This window comes from Trachypithecus francoisi, unplaced genomic scaffold (assembly GCF_009764315.1).
Source record: "Trachypithecus francoisi isolate TF-2019V2 unplaced genomic scaffold, Tfra_2.0 Lachesis_group21, whole genome shotgun sequence".
In the NCBI taxonomy this organism is placed as follows: domain Eukaryota; kingdom Metazoa; phylum Chordata; class Mammalia; order Primates; family Cercopithecidae; genus Trachypithecus; species Trachypithecus francoisi.
In genome coordinates, this window is record NW_022681467.1 from 38,402,624 (window position 1) to 38,417,390 (window position 14,767).

Consider the following 14,767-nt stretch of genomic DNA (forward strand, 5'->3'; position numbering starts at 1 on the left):
GTAACATGTATGAAGTATTTCTACAAGGTGCTACTATTGCTATTTGCAGAAAACATAGCTACTATTACTGTTGGCAGAAAACATCTCCAAGCATTCAAAATGTTGCCTTGTATAGATGAAGTGAGCCTCTTTTGAGTTGCTTTGGCAAGTTAAATGGTTGTTTCCAATTCTTTATCCCTCCTTGGATCCATGTCCCTTGCTATTGGCTTTGCAGTTCCTTCCAGCAGAAACAGAGGGTATGTCCCCATCCCTTGACTTTGGGCTCCACCATATGACTTGCTTTGGTCAATAGGATGCTAACAGAATGACTCAAGCAAAGGTTAAAATGTGCTTACCCTGCTGGGCTTACCGTCTTGCACTACTGCTACCTTTTATGAGAAGAATGTGCCCCCAGTAGCTGCTGCCCCTTTCAGCTTGGGATGAAGAATCCACACATGGAAGATACCTGACTTGAACCGATAGTAAAGAACCAAGCCATGCCACCCCTGCAGCTGGAATCACAGCCACATGGCCCAAAAGCCCAACCTAGATCAGCCAATCTACAATCAATGCACAGTTCCATGAGAGCTAGAATAAACGCTTATTGTTGTTTGCCACCAAGTTTCTTCTCAGTGTGTCATGCAGCTTATTGTGACAATAGCTTACTGATAAAGCTGCCTGAGAGGGCAGACTCATGAAAGAAACCATGAGGGGGCACATTTCAGTTCAGTGTACAAAGAACTTTCTAACAAGTGAAGTTGGTGCAAAATAGAAAGGACTGGCCAGAGATAAAGTGAGCCCCCATCAATGCAGGTGGCGAAACAGAGCCTGGACAAATTAAAGAGATAGTTAAGGAAATTTCACAAGCAACTGGGAGGGCTGAGCTCTGTGTCTTAGAGTCTTACAATTCTACGAAATAAACTGCATCATGAAACACAGCAGATAAACTCAGGTGATTCCAGAAGGAATGTTTCTACCTAGAAAAACACTAAAATCTTAATTCAGAAACAAACTTCAAGACCACTTATCCTCAGCCAAGGTGACCTACTTCAATAGCTAAAAGTCACCTAATTCTTTCACTCTAATACCAAAAAGACTAACAGCTCCCAGTTAATAAGTGCTGGGAAACCCGTCACTTCTTGGGATTCTAGAAGGTACCAATCAAATCCTGTCTCCTTCAGGTTCTGAGTGAATTTAAAAACAGACATGAGAGAGAGAAAGAGCAAGAGAGAAACAGAGAGAGAGGAGTTCAAAACCTCCACGTCATTATTCACAAAGTAACTTGGACTTAAGGCCAAATTAGACTTTCTGCATGTTCCCCCTGAACCACCATGCAGAGCAGGGGGATGGCCATGGACCCACCCTCCAACTCTGCCCAGATCCCTAGGGCCACAGCTGTCTTACTGGGATGACCACTTAGGATAGCTGGGTGAGCTTGTACCACAAAGTAGCCAGGTGAAAAGCACAGAGAAACATGAGCCAGTGGCTAACAGGTTTTTGCCATCCTACCAATGAGAAAAATGTTCGTGTAAATATAAGGGATACAAGTTCAGCTGTGTTACATGGATATGTTGCATAGTGGCGAAGTCTGGCCTTTTAGTATGACTAGCAACCAAATAATGTATATTGTATCCATTAAGTAATTTCTCATTTCTCACCCCCCTCCCACCCTCCAACCCTTCCAAGCCTCCAATGTATATCATTTCACACTCTGCATCCATGTGTACGCATTATTTAGCTACCACTTATAAGTGAGAACATGCCGTATTGATTTTCTGTTTTGGAGTTACTTCACTTAAGATTATTGTCTCTAGTTCCATGCATATGGCTGCAAAAGTCATGATTTCAGAATGTGTAGCACTGCCTGGGGAAGGAGCCACTGGAAGTGGAACAAAGGTGTGGGTGTCTTTGCCAGTGTTTCAGGGAGTAAAGTTTCCTAGTTTTATGGCCTTGCAGTAACACCAGGTAAGTGGAGAGATGTCTGTATGTCAGGGAAGTTATCGAATTATCATAAACTCACAATGGGGCAGCTAAAAAGGAGCAATTACAGGGGCAGAAATTGAGGCTTAGAGACAGAGCCTGCATCCATGCCCATATCTGTCTGGGGGCCTACATGCCACAGGGTTCCAGAGGGTTTCCTTGAACAGGTAAGTAGCAACTCACAAGCCCCACAAAGGGTTTGTGACTGTCTCTGCCACTGAGGAGTAGCACATCTCCCAGCAGAGGAAGCAGCCTGAGAAGCAAAGTGTCTCTCTCCTTTCTGAATCCCATGATACCCACATGCACATTTCAGCTGCTGTCCTCCTGCCAATTCACACCACAGGCACATGTACCCTTGGCTCCTTACATCCACTGTAGAGAGACTTGGGAAGGTTTTCCTTTCACCAGCTCATGTTCCCACTTCTTTCCATCCTAGCTTCAGTAGCAGGGCAGGCTCGCTGAGGAGGTAGAGATTGCCCTGTTCCATGTAGCTTCATGTACAACCCTGTAACATTGTTCTGGGCACACAGCTAGATTATGTCTTCCAGCCTCCCTTTAGCATTTGGTGGTCCTGGGACGTGCAACTGAGTTCTAGATAATGGGGCATGAGTATGACGTTTGCCACTTTCCAGGCCTGGTCGGTAAAAGTTGCCTCCCTCTCACCCCCACACCTCCATACTAAATGATCTCGCCTCTCAAAGAATAGTCCTTGGACCAGCCATACCAGTGTCACCTGGGAGCTTGTGAGAAACAAGAATCTGACATCCACCCCCAGGCCTAATGAGTCTGGATCTGCATTTTATCAAGATCCCCAGGTGATTTGCATATACATAAAGTGATGAGAATCATTGGCCCATTCTATTTTCCCATCTACCAGCTGAATGTCCTGGATCTCAGGAGCCTAGGGGAGGGCAGAGCACCATAAAAGAAACCAGGTTCCCTGAATGAGCACAACCACACAGAAGGCTACTCACCTATTAGGAGCACTCATCTTGGATTTTAAGTAAAGAGGGAATAAACTATCATTCAGCTACAAGTCCCTTTATTCAAGGCAATAGGATGTGGAACAGTAGCTACTAAGCAAAGGTGCAAGACAGTCTATGTAAGGATATCATGAAGAGCAGCAAGCCCGGGGGTAACTTGGGAGGCATTTGAAATAGAGAGAACAGCCCAGGCAAAGGCACAGAAACATCCAGCAATGCTAGTGTAAGGTCTTGGGGGTGGGATCCAGTGGCCATCTCTAGCCCCTTGCACATGTAGCCCACCTTATACAGGTCTGATCACACCCTCCAGAAAGGAAGGGAGCCGTATCTGCCAGTTGAGCTCAAGCCCTCCACTAGAGACTGTTCAGGAGTGAAAACTCTTGTATATCATCAACTCTGTGGGTCCCACTTTGATCAACAGGTTGGCATAATTAATATCATCCCAGGGCTGTCAGTTTCCCAGAGATCAAAACTGAGCTGGTCATTACGCCAAGATCAGTCAGAAACAAGAAAGAGAAAGACTGTAAATACATTCTTTTCCCTTCTCCCTTAAAAAAAAAGTCTACTAACGTGATAAGGAACATAAAACAGCATTAGTTTCCTCATAGTTATTATACATAGCACTGAAAATTGTGGAATTAAACCAGGAAGTACTCTCTGGCTGGCCATAAATTCTGCATTTTTCCCCTTCGTGCATAATAATGCCTTGATAAGCGCCTCGTTATTGATGTGTCTGCAACACAGATCCCCTTTTTGGAGGCAAAACGCTTTTCCATAGCAGATGGTGGCTATTGTGTTTACACATGAGCACCTCAGGATTGCATTTCCTCACGTGAGCAGTAAAAAGAAAGTCCTAATTGAGTTTTTAATGGCTTTGCACATTGTTCATTAAGATTACATGAGTGTGCTCAGGCGACTGGCAGCTGAGGGCCTTGGGCACCAAGAGCTCAGCGCAGTCCCTGCAGACAGGTGGCCCCGCCAGCTCCCAGTGTCAGCACCCACTTGAAGGGAATGGATGCTGGTGGGGCCTCAAATGTTACCAAAAGCCAAGCAGCTGCGGTGGCACAAAACGAGTCCTGGGTCTTCAGCCAAGGAAACTGGGTTTCACTCCCGCTTCTGTCGTTTCTTAGTTGTGTAATTTGATCAAGTCACTAAAATTCCCTGGGTCTCAATGTCCCCATCTATAAAATGGGATAATGAAACCTACAGATCAAAGTTGTTTGTTTTCTGTGAATATTAAGTAAAAATGGTCCTTAATAAATGCTAATTCTATAACAGATAGCCAATAGCAGGTAACAGTGAGCCCAATGCAGTTTATAAAACCTAATGTTTACTGAGAAATTATTATGCGCCAGGCATTGATCTAAGCATTGTTTAACACCCTAATGAAGTGGTGCCATGCTATCTCTTTTTAAAGCAAGGAATACGAAGGAACAGAGAGGTGAAGTCATTTTCCTAAAGCCACGTAGCCAGAAAGTGGTAAATACTCAAATCAATTATTGCTTCTTAGAAAGCAGAGACTACAGGGTCTAGAAATGCACTCTCCTAACCAGTAGCTAATAACACCATATGCCTATTTAAAATAATTAAAATTAAGTAGAAAAGAATCATTTCCTTAGGGATACTAGCCACATTTTAAGTGCTCAGCAGACACACATGACTGGTGGATACCATATTGGACAGTGCTGATGTAGAATACATCCATTGTCACAGAAATTTCTGTTGGATAGCACTGGTCTAGAAGTTGTGGATTACTTATCAAAGCATAACAAATTACATTCAGGTAAGTCACAGGAGCTTAACCCAACCTACTCATTTTATAAACTCCAGCGGGAAACAAGTAACTTGGCCAAGGTCAACCAACACAATGAAGATTTAGACTCAGAGTTTCTGATTCCGATTTCAGTTTCTGCCACAGACAACTCTGCCCTTCCTTGCCCGAGCTGTACAGCCTCAGAAGTGGTCTCCCAGATAGCCATTTAAGAGGGAAAAGAACATATGTTGCCTTCAGGAAGCAAGGAGGCCCTAGGCATTCTACATGTCACACGACTTAGGGGAAGCATGTGCACACATGTTGGGCATTCCCAGCCTCAGCTTTGACATGCAGTTCAACAACTGCTTGTTGAGCCCCAAGCCCTGGTGAGCAAGGACAATGTAGGATGCTTCTAACAAGGGGTCCCGGGGAAAAACTGGAACCCAAGATACATCTCTTCTCTCTGATGATCTTAAGCAAATCACTTAACTCTTTGACTCTCAAGTATCATCTTCTATAAAATGGCTATAAAACACATCTCACATTGGGGACACAAGGATTAATACGACTACTATTTATAAAGTGTCTAGATAAGTATCGCTGCATTGCAGGTCCTCAAAAATAGCTTCTTTTCTATCTTCCCCATATCTCTAAAGTTTCGTTTCAGTGTAGCAGGGAGACCTTAATAGATTGAAGAAGAAAATATTAAGAAATCCATTGAAGGCCGGGCGCGGTGGCTCAAGCCTGTAATCTCAGCACTTTGGGAGGCCGAGGCGGGCGGATCACGAGGTCAGGAGATCGAGACCATCCTGGCTAACACGGTGAAACCCCGTCTCTACTAAAAAGTACAAAAAACTAGCCGGGCGAGGTGGCGGGCGCCTGTAGTCCCAGCTACTCGGGAGGCTGAGGCAGGAGAATGGCGTGAACCCGGGAGGCGGAGATTGCAGTGAGCTGAGATCCGGCCACTGCACTCCACCTTGGGCGACAGAGCGAGACTCCGTCTCAAAAAAAAAAAAAAAAAAAAAAAAAAAAAGAAATCCATTGAGAAGCGGAGTACAATCTGCTGCCCCATTCCCACCTCCCACAACTGATAAGGCATCAAGGTCCAGGGATGCCTCCTCCTCTCATTTCTCTGACCATCTTCTTCCTTTCCACTCCCTTGGCACTTGCCTAATTCAGGTCTATGGTAATTCTGTCAGAAACTTTTGTTTATTTTGTAAACTTTGGCAATGACTTCCTAAGCAGTCTAGTCCTTGATTCTCTTACCCTCCAAAAAAACAGTAGTCAGTACCATCTTTCTGAGACACAAGACCAACCGTGACATGTCCTCAACTTCCATTGAGGTCCTCCTTTATAAGAAATTCCCCATTTCCTATAAAGTCCAAGGTCTTTCATGGGGATATTTGGAGCCTTGCACATCCTGACCCCCACGCTTCCTGCCTCGTATATGAAGAATATCTCCCCCACCCTCCCCCCACACACAATCCTCGGCCACTTTATGGTAGACAGGATAAGGGCCTCCCAAAGATGTCCACATCCTAATATTTGAAACCTGTAAATATGTTACCTTTCATGGCAAGAGAATTAAGGTTCAGATGGATGGAATTAAGGTTATTAACTAGATACCCTTGAGATGGGGAGATTATTCTGGATTTTGCAGCTGAACACAATGTAATCACAAGCATCCTTGTAAGCAGACAAGGGGGCCAGGAGAGTCAGAATCAGAGTTGAAGAGCTGAGGAGGCTATGCTGCTTGCTTTGAGATGAAAGAAGGAGCCATGAACCAAAAAATGCAGGTGCCCAGCAAAAACTATAAAAGGTGAGAAAACAAACTCTACCCTAGAGCCTCCAGAAAAGAATGTAGCCCCGATACCTTGAATTTACCCTAGTGTGACCCACTTAGGACTTCTGATGTCCAGATTAAAATGTGTGGGGTTTTGGCCACTAAATTTGTGGTAATTTGTTATAGCAGCAACAGGAAACTAATACACACTCCAAACATCCTATGCATGCCCCTGCCTCTGGGCTTTTGCCCAGGCGACATCCCTCCTGAAATCCAGGCCACCCAGCTCAGCCATGGTCCTTCATTAAACTACTTAAATATCACTTTCCCTACATGGCTTTCACTAACGTCCAGGAAACAGCCACTTCTGAACTGTTGTTCCTATACTTCAGAGTACCTACTTCCATTATAGGTATTTTAAACAGGATCTAATTTAAAAGTCCATAATGATGAAATTTAGCTGTCTAGTCATAATAAAAGTGAAAGCGGCACAAAGACATCAAAAGGCACAATGCACTTTCAAGTAAGAAAATGTAGGTGCAAAAGAAGCAGATAGTGCTAACAGTATTACCATGAAAACTAGTAACCATCAAACCAATCGCAAACATAACAATAAACCAATAGCCACACCAATAAACATATCATGCAACGTTACTCATATTATCTATGAGAGCAATCTAATTATCAAGTGTCAAAAAAAAGAAATCGGCTGCTTTTCTAATATACCAGCAATGGGGAGGTGGCGTTAATTTAGAGCTTAATGGATATATAATATCTATTTAAAACAAAAAAAAAAATACATCCTGAAACTTCAAAAGAATTGAAATATTGTGAACAGTTTGTCAGTTTGCATGAACAAGTAATCAGCATTTCTGAAATCATTCATTCAGACCAGGAAGTCGGGGTTTCAGCATTTCATATGCAAATTTCTTAAGGCAATTTTTGAAGAAATAACTATCTAATAATCCATGTAGCTGTGGATAATGTAGTTTAAATATGGTATTAACCCCCAGTGATTGGATCTGAAGACACTGGTGGAGAGGCTCTGCTAACCTGTGCTGGATACCCTAATGCCAGCAGAGTCAGGCAGGGAGTTTGTGTGCACTTGGGTCTTTTCCTCAAAGACCAATTCCCAACCCCCCTGCATTCTTCTACACTTTCTGAGACAAAGAGGAAGGCAGAGAGGAAGAGGGAGAGACACAAGAGAAAGAAGGAACAGAGAAGGGGAAGAAGTAAGAAAAGAAGGAGAAAACAAAAGAGTAATGAAAAATAAGATGAAGATAGGAGGGAAAAGGGGGAAGAGGATGGATGGAAGGGAAGAAGGGAGGAAGGGGAACAAGGGAAAGAGGCAGATAGAGAAGCCGGAGACATGAAATTCAGGAGAGGGAAGGGGTACTGAGCAGGGGGAGAGAAGAGGCAAAAGATCATGGAGACAAAGCAGAATACCACCTAAACTACATGCAACCCCTACATAAGCTTGCATCCCTCCTGACCCCCAAACAAAAGCAAAAGTGAAAATAAAGACTTTTTACTCAAGGTACTTCTTTTGGTCCTTCCAATGATCATGTCATGAAAACAGACCCAGAGACAACGCTGCAGGACATACTGGGACCTGCATCTCTTTATCACTTAATAACTTGCCTTCCCCAACATTCAATTCAATCTCCCAGGAGCAAAACTAAATGTTATTGTAGGAAAAACAATGGAACCCAAAACACAACAGAATGACAACTCAGCAACATAAACTGTAAAACATAAAATCTTGTCCGATTTGCTCTTTGATGTTGGAAACAGACAATTCATTTGGCAAAGTCCAGATGAAACTGAAGGTCAGATAATACCACTCTCCCTTCAGACTCCTCACCTCTTCCTATGCACCCATTTTAACCACACACTGCCCTGTAAGCAAGAATTCTGTACGTTTCTTCACCTACAAAACAGGTATATACACAGGTAGAGGTTTTGAAGTTCCTTCCAGCTATAGAAATCTGTTTCCAAGACTTTACAGTGACTTTACCTGACTAGTTAGTGGTAAGTTAGGAGCCCAGGCTGACTTGGATTTTCTACCTAGACTTCCTCTGAAGAAGGGGTGGGAAGGAGAGATCTTTCTCCTTGGGTCTTGTTCCCAAAGGAACCCAGTACTTTTTGTGTTCTCATGATAATTTATTTATCTTCTCAGTCACTCCTGCTCTTACTAATAACAACAGCCAACACATACTATCATAATTTACTTAGATTCATTTGTTTAATTCTAACACAAACCCTATGAGGTAGTCACTACTATCATTCTTCTTTCACGGATGGGCAAACTGAGAAACAGAGAGCTTAAGTGACTTTTTCAAGGCCACACAGCTGGTGGCAGAGCCAGGATTCAAACCTAAGAAGTTCTAATTCTCATTGAGCTGCTAGGCTGCACGCCACAAGCGGGCACATTGTGTCTGATGACAAGGAGTGATCATGAACTCCCTAGATTAGCTGGCCCTGCCCTGGGGAGCTGGTTCAGGCAGGAAGAGGGGTAAAGAATGGAAAGAATGAACAAAAATTAAGTCCAGTTGTAAAGCTGCTGCCATATTAAGAGTAAAGAGAACAACAGGGCTGCTGGGAACATTGTCAGACCCCAAATTGTTCTTAACATTCATTGGGCCGAGTCCTTTGCTTCTGCAGCGCTAAATGGAAATGACATGGAAATATATATATTTTAAAATCTCCAAACTCTTCACACATCCGTTGGCATGATAATATTTTGATTAGTTACATTTATGCTCCAATTACACTCACAGAATGTTCAACTGTGCCTTATATATAGCATGTTTGCCATGCTCCATAGAAAATACTGGATTATTACCTCGTATATTTGCAATGGGAAAAGATACAAATGGAAAAGAGGGAGAAAAGACAGCAAAAAGAAGAGATGACTAATCCTGTTAAAATGGTGCTGTCTTGCCTTCACATTACTAAATTGGGTCATCGCTATTATAGCCAAGCTTAAAAATCTCAGGGCTTGGAGAGACATCAAGTATTTAAGTCTACCCTTCCCCTCACCTGAGGCTTTTATCTCCCATACCACGACTGGGTCTGAAAGCAACCTCCTCACATACCCAGTGAGTGGCAAGGTCGACAGTGGGGAATATTTGTGTCTTTGTGCTCTTTTTTTCTTCCTGGGGAGAGCATCCATCTATTTCTCAAAGAGGTCCATAACCCTGTCCAAGATAAATATATAAATAAGTAATAAACAGAAGCTAAGAGTCACTCCGAGCTTAGCAAAACGCCTGCCCTGCGGATACTAGGAGTGACTTCTCACCGTGTGTGCTGCCCAGATGCCATCACATTATTTTTCTCTTCACTGGCAGCTCATGCTGCAAGCATTGAAGGTGAGTGTATCACACCATCTAATGCTGATACCAGGTGGACCCCTGAGCCTCATGGAGGTCTGCTAAAGATTGCCCCCAATTCCACAGCACCTGCCTCTCAAATCCTCAACCACTGGAGCTGGCTTTCTCCCCTGGCTTCTCTCTGCCACTGCATCCGTAACTCTACTGGTACCTCTATGCCTCAGTTTCCCCAAGGTGGTTCCATGCATGAAGGCTAATCCCTCCACCAGTTTCCTTATGAAATCCACCAGAGTCAAGCATTTCATCAAGTTAATAAAATTTGTTCTAACCGCAAGTATTAGTTATGTACCTACTATGTGCCTGAACTAGGGGAACAGCAGTCAGCATGGAAGAGTTTTTATCCTCTTAGAGATTACAGACTTCTAAAGAGCCATTACAGGAATGTGGAAAGTTCTATGACAAGGCAAGAACCCAGACTTGATTTGGGGGAAGAAGTATAAAAAGAAAACACCTACAACTTTCTGGAGCAAATAAACTGTAGGCTGAGGTCTAAGTTATGTAGGTGTCAGACAGGGGAACATGGAATAGAAAGAATGTTCCATGCAGATGAAATAGCCAGTTTCAAAGCCAAGGAACAAGACAGTTTCTCCCTTGTGGAGGGGCTAGAACAAATTGCAGACAGAATGCAAGTGCCATATAGACCACCTCTCTAACCTCTCACCCTTCAGTTTATATATAAGGAATTTGATATTTAGAGAGGTGCCTTGACTTGCCCAGAGTCACACAGCCAAAGGGTGGTAGTGCCAGCATTCAAATTGAGGTGTATCTGACTCCAAGATCAGTATCATTTCCCTCTGAAACAGTGGTTCCCAAATCGCAGTGTGCAACAGAATTACCCGGTAAGCTTGTTAAACTGTGCTGGGTTCCACACCCAGTAGATTTGGGGTGGAGTTCAAGAATCTGCATGTCTAACAAGTTTCTAAGTGATGCTGATGGAACCGATCTGTGGGCCACACTTTGAGAAACACTGGACTAGCTGGTCTCTAATTCCCCAGCCCTGATAGGGCAGGGGCCCATAAACTTGGGCAAATCAATGAATGGTGTTACCACAGGGGTGCTAACTTGTTAATCTACCTCCTACCCTGGGCCACACCCTGCCTACCTCTCTCAGGGGCAGGAGATCTTGGCCACTAGCCATTAAACATGAAGACTCTCCCTCTGCCCAACTCCAACAAGCTCCTCTAGCTTGAGCCATTTCCTTTCCATCACTGCTAATTCCCAAGAATATCATTAGACACTTACTGACTCCCCCAAATGTACTAGGGTCTGCATAGAAAATAGCACAATAATTATTCCTCCTCTTTTACCATCCTCTAAGGAGCTACAACAATTTGACAGCTGTTATCCAATTAATCTTGACAGCTTATTTTTTTAATGTAAAGGTATTTTTTTCTTCTAAGATTGGAAAAGCTATTTCCTTTATTGAGGTAAGAATGAGGGCAAAGAGAGGCCAGAGAACTTGTCCAACATTACGAGGGTCATTTTTCGCCTCCCTTCTTCCGCATGATCAGTGGAACAATGCAGGACAAGGGCATGGACTGTGGACTCAAACTGCCAGATCAAATCCCAGCTCTGTCAGCTCTCAGCTGTGTGGCCTTGGGCAACATACTTAACCTCTATGAGCCTCAGTTTCTCCACCTGAAAAATTGAGGTGATGATGGCAAATGTTGTACATGCTTCCTAGGCTTGTTACGTGAATTAAATGTGTCTATATGTTACATGCTTAGAATAGTACCTGACATGTTAGGAATTAGCTACCATGATCCTCCGTGGCAGCAGCGGCATTTCTGAGCCCTCATGTAGATCTTTGACTACAACAGTGAGATTACTGACCCTAGAATTCAGCAGGGTAAGGCAGGTCCCAGTCTCACTGTCTCCAGAGGCAGCGGGCCTAGAAGGCACCAGGAATCCATGGAACATCTCCATGCTGTTGACAACAAGGAACATCTCTTTGCCAGTGGTTCTCCAAGTATGGCGCTGAGCCAGGTACATTAGTGTCATGGGAAACCCCTCAAAAAGCAAATCCTTGGGCCCCAACCTAGACTGACTAGACCAGAAACTCTGAGTGGGGTCAGCCATCTGGGTCCTAGCAAGTCCCCCAGGGGATGCTGACACCCACTCAAGTTTGAGAACCACTTTTTTTTCCCCCCCCAGACAGGTTGCCTAAGCCTCAGCCTATCAGGGTAGACCACAATAACCTGGAGGTCATGCCAGCTCCTGTCCACTGGATGTTCCCTGCTTTTCCCAAGAAGGGACCAGACAGGTTACTAGATTCCACAGCACTGTAGCATGGGTCCAGAGCCTGTGCTCTTTTTTAAAATTATTTATTATTTATTTATTAAGAAGGAGTCTCACTCTGTTGCTCAGGCTGGAGTACAATGGCGTCATCTTGGCTCATTGCAACTTCTGCCTCCGGGGTTCAAACAATTCTCCTGCCTCAGCCTCCCAAGTAACTGGGATTACAGGCATATGCCACCACACCCAGCTAATTTTTGTATTTTTAGTAGAGATAGGGTTTCACCATGTTGGCCAAGTTGGTCTAGAACTCCTGACCTCAGGCAATCTGCCCACCTCAGCCTTCCAAAGTGCTGGGATTACAGGCGTGAACAACTGCGCCCAGTCGAGCCTGTGTTCTTGACCACTGCCCTACATTGAATCTCTTGAAACTGCCTTCCCACATCTGCAAAGGACTCCAATCCCTACCCCAGTGAGGGCCAGCTGGGAGTGGGGCCCTCATTGCTGAGGCACCATAGTTGTCCTGGCATGCCAGGAGGTAGGAAATGGACACCAGGAGAGAATGACAGCTCACGGAAATGACACGGAAGGAGTCTCCCAGACCCACTGAGTCCTTGAAGCCACTAGGATATCTCCATCAACTGGGGCCTCTTGAAATCAAGCACCTGAACCCCTAGATTCTCTATGGTTTTCATCCTGAACCCACTCTTCCTCTTTCATCCCTCACTCCTCCACCTGCCCCCATCCTCTCAGCTGCAAAGTTAGTTTCCTATTTCAGTCTTACCTTTCTCCCATTCCCCATCCCTAGTCCTCCTCCCTTGCCCCACTTTTTGTACCAAAATGTACTTTGGACTATCCCCCTTGACCACAGTGCAGACACCAGTCATCTCTTAGGTTCCCCTTCCTCTTGCTGCCATCCACCTCATTCAGTCCAGTGGTCTCTGCACTCTAGACCACCAAAGATACTGACTCTGTCAGTTACATCCAGCCCTGCAGTGGAACCTGGACCCAGATGGAAACAGCATAGAGCAAGATGAAATGAGGAAGTAGAGGCAGCTGTAGCGCTGACAACTGCCAGGGAAGCAATGAGCTGGGTGGGTTCCTTGGAATCGCCATAACAAAGACCATGAAGTGAGTGGCTAAAACAGCAGAAGTTGATCGTCTCAGTCCTGGAGGCTGGAAGCCTGAGAAAAAGGTGTCAGCAGGGTTGGTTCTTTCTGAGGGCATTGAGGGAGAATCTGTTCCTTGCCCTCCCCTAGCTTCCGGTGGTTTGCTGGCAATCTTTGACATTCCTTGGGTTGTAGATGTACCCCCCTTCCTTATCTCTGCTTTCATATTCACATGGTTTATCCCTGTGTGCATCTGTCTCCAATTGTTAAGGAAAAAGCACCAGTCATATTGGATTTAGTGCACATCCTACTCCAGTATGGCTTTATCTTAACTCATTACATCTAGAATGACTACTCCCAAATAAGGTCACATTTTGAGATACTAGGTGTGAAGACATCAACATATGAATTTGGTGGGGACAGAATTTAACTCCTAATAAGCTTTCTAGAGCCCTGCTGTGTTCACCCCCAAAGAGAAATCTAAGGCAGAAACCCTAGGAGGGTTTCTGTAGAGATGACGGAACATCATATTCAGAGGGCGCATGGGAAAATAGTTTTTAACTATAAAACTATACATGGGGAAACAAACAGAAAAGTAGAAAGGAGGAGTGAAAAGTCCCCACGGAAAGACAGCCACACATGTCTTGAGGTATTTCCTTACAGTCTCATTTCCTGGCATAGATTAGTGCTTTCCAAGGAGTTATAGCACTTAATTGTGCTTGTGACTGTGGTTGGTAAATTTTTCCTGAAGAAGAGGCTTAATGGGGGATAACAGTTTATAGTGGCCTTGTCTGCACTGAAGCTACATCCAGATCCCAATGGGAAAGGAGCAAGCACCGCTTTGACAGGGCTACCTGTTCACTGATATTGGAGGTTAGTTCTACAACAAATGTATATTGAGTGTCTGCTCCATGCCAGGCACTGTTGTAGGCCCCGGGAGTACAGCTGTGAACAAAACAGTCAAGATACTTCATCAGGAGACAGTTTGCTGAGACGAAAATGCGCCTCAAGAGCTTTGAAACAAGTTGAATAGGGCTCTTGTAGACGCCCCCCAGGGAATGCACGCCAGTTTTTCATGCCACGATTTCCCCTTTTTAAATTCTTGATTTTTAGCTCATCTTTCGAGGCTCTGAAGTATGTTTGCAACAATTATTTCCCCAGGAAGGATCTATGAATGGTCTATTTTCTGAGCCTGTGCATTTCTGATGCTGCATCACTTTTACAGTATAGATCATGTTCCTGTATTCAATTTCTTGAGTCGTGACCTATTCCCTTCTAAATACTGTGGACCAGTGCTTCTCATCTTCTGCTAATAGAACAAGGATAGCAGGTTTGCCTCTCATTGTCAAATCCTCTTTTTGAATATACACTTGGAAGGCAGGTAGATGAGTATATCTCACACCCTAATTCCTAATATAGGGAAGAATTTTTTTTTTTTTTTTTTTAATCTTACAGCCTTGCTCTTGGGAGCACAGCGTGACAATGAAGATGCAGGCTGTGGAGCCACACCCCTGCAGTCAAAACCCAGCCCTCTCATTTCCTAAAGTGCATCC

At 44.3% G+C, this 14,767-nt stretch overlaps 1 protein-coding gene across 1 annotated transcript in view; it reads right to left on the reverse strand.

Moving 5' to 3' along the window:
- Positions 1 to 14,767, reverse strand: part of LOC117068315 (receptor-type tyrosine-protein phosphatase T-like) — a 337,994-nt gene that overhangs the window by 140,503 nt on the left and 182,724 nt on the right. The gene's annotated exons all lie outside the window — the stretch shown is intronic.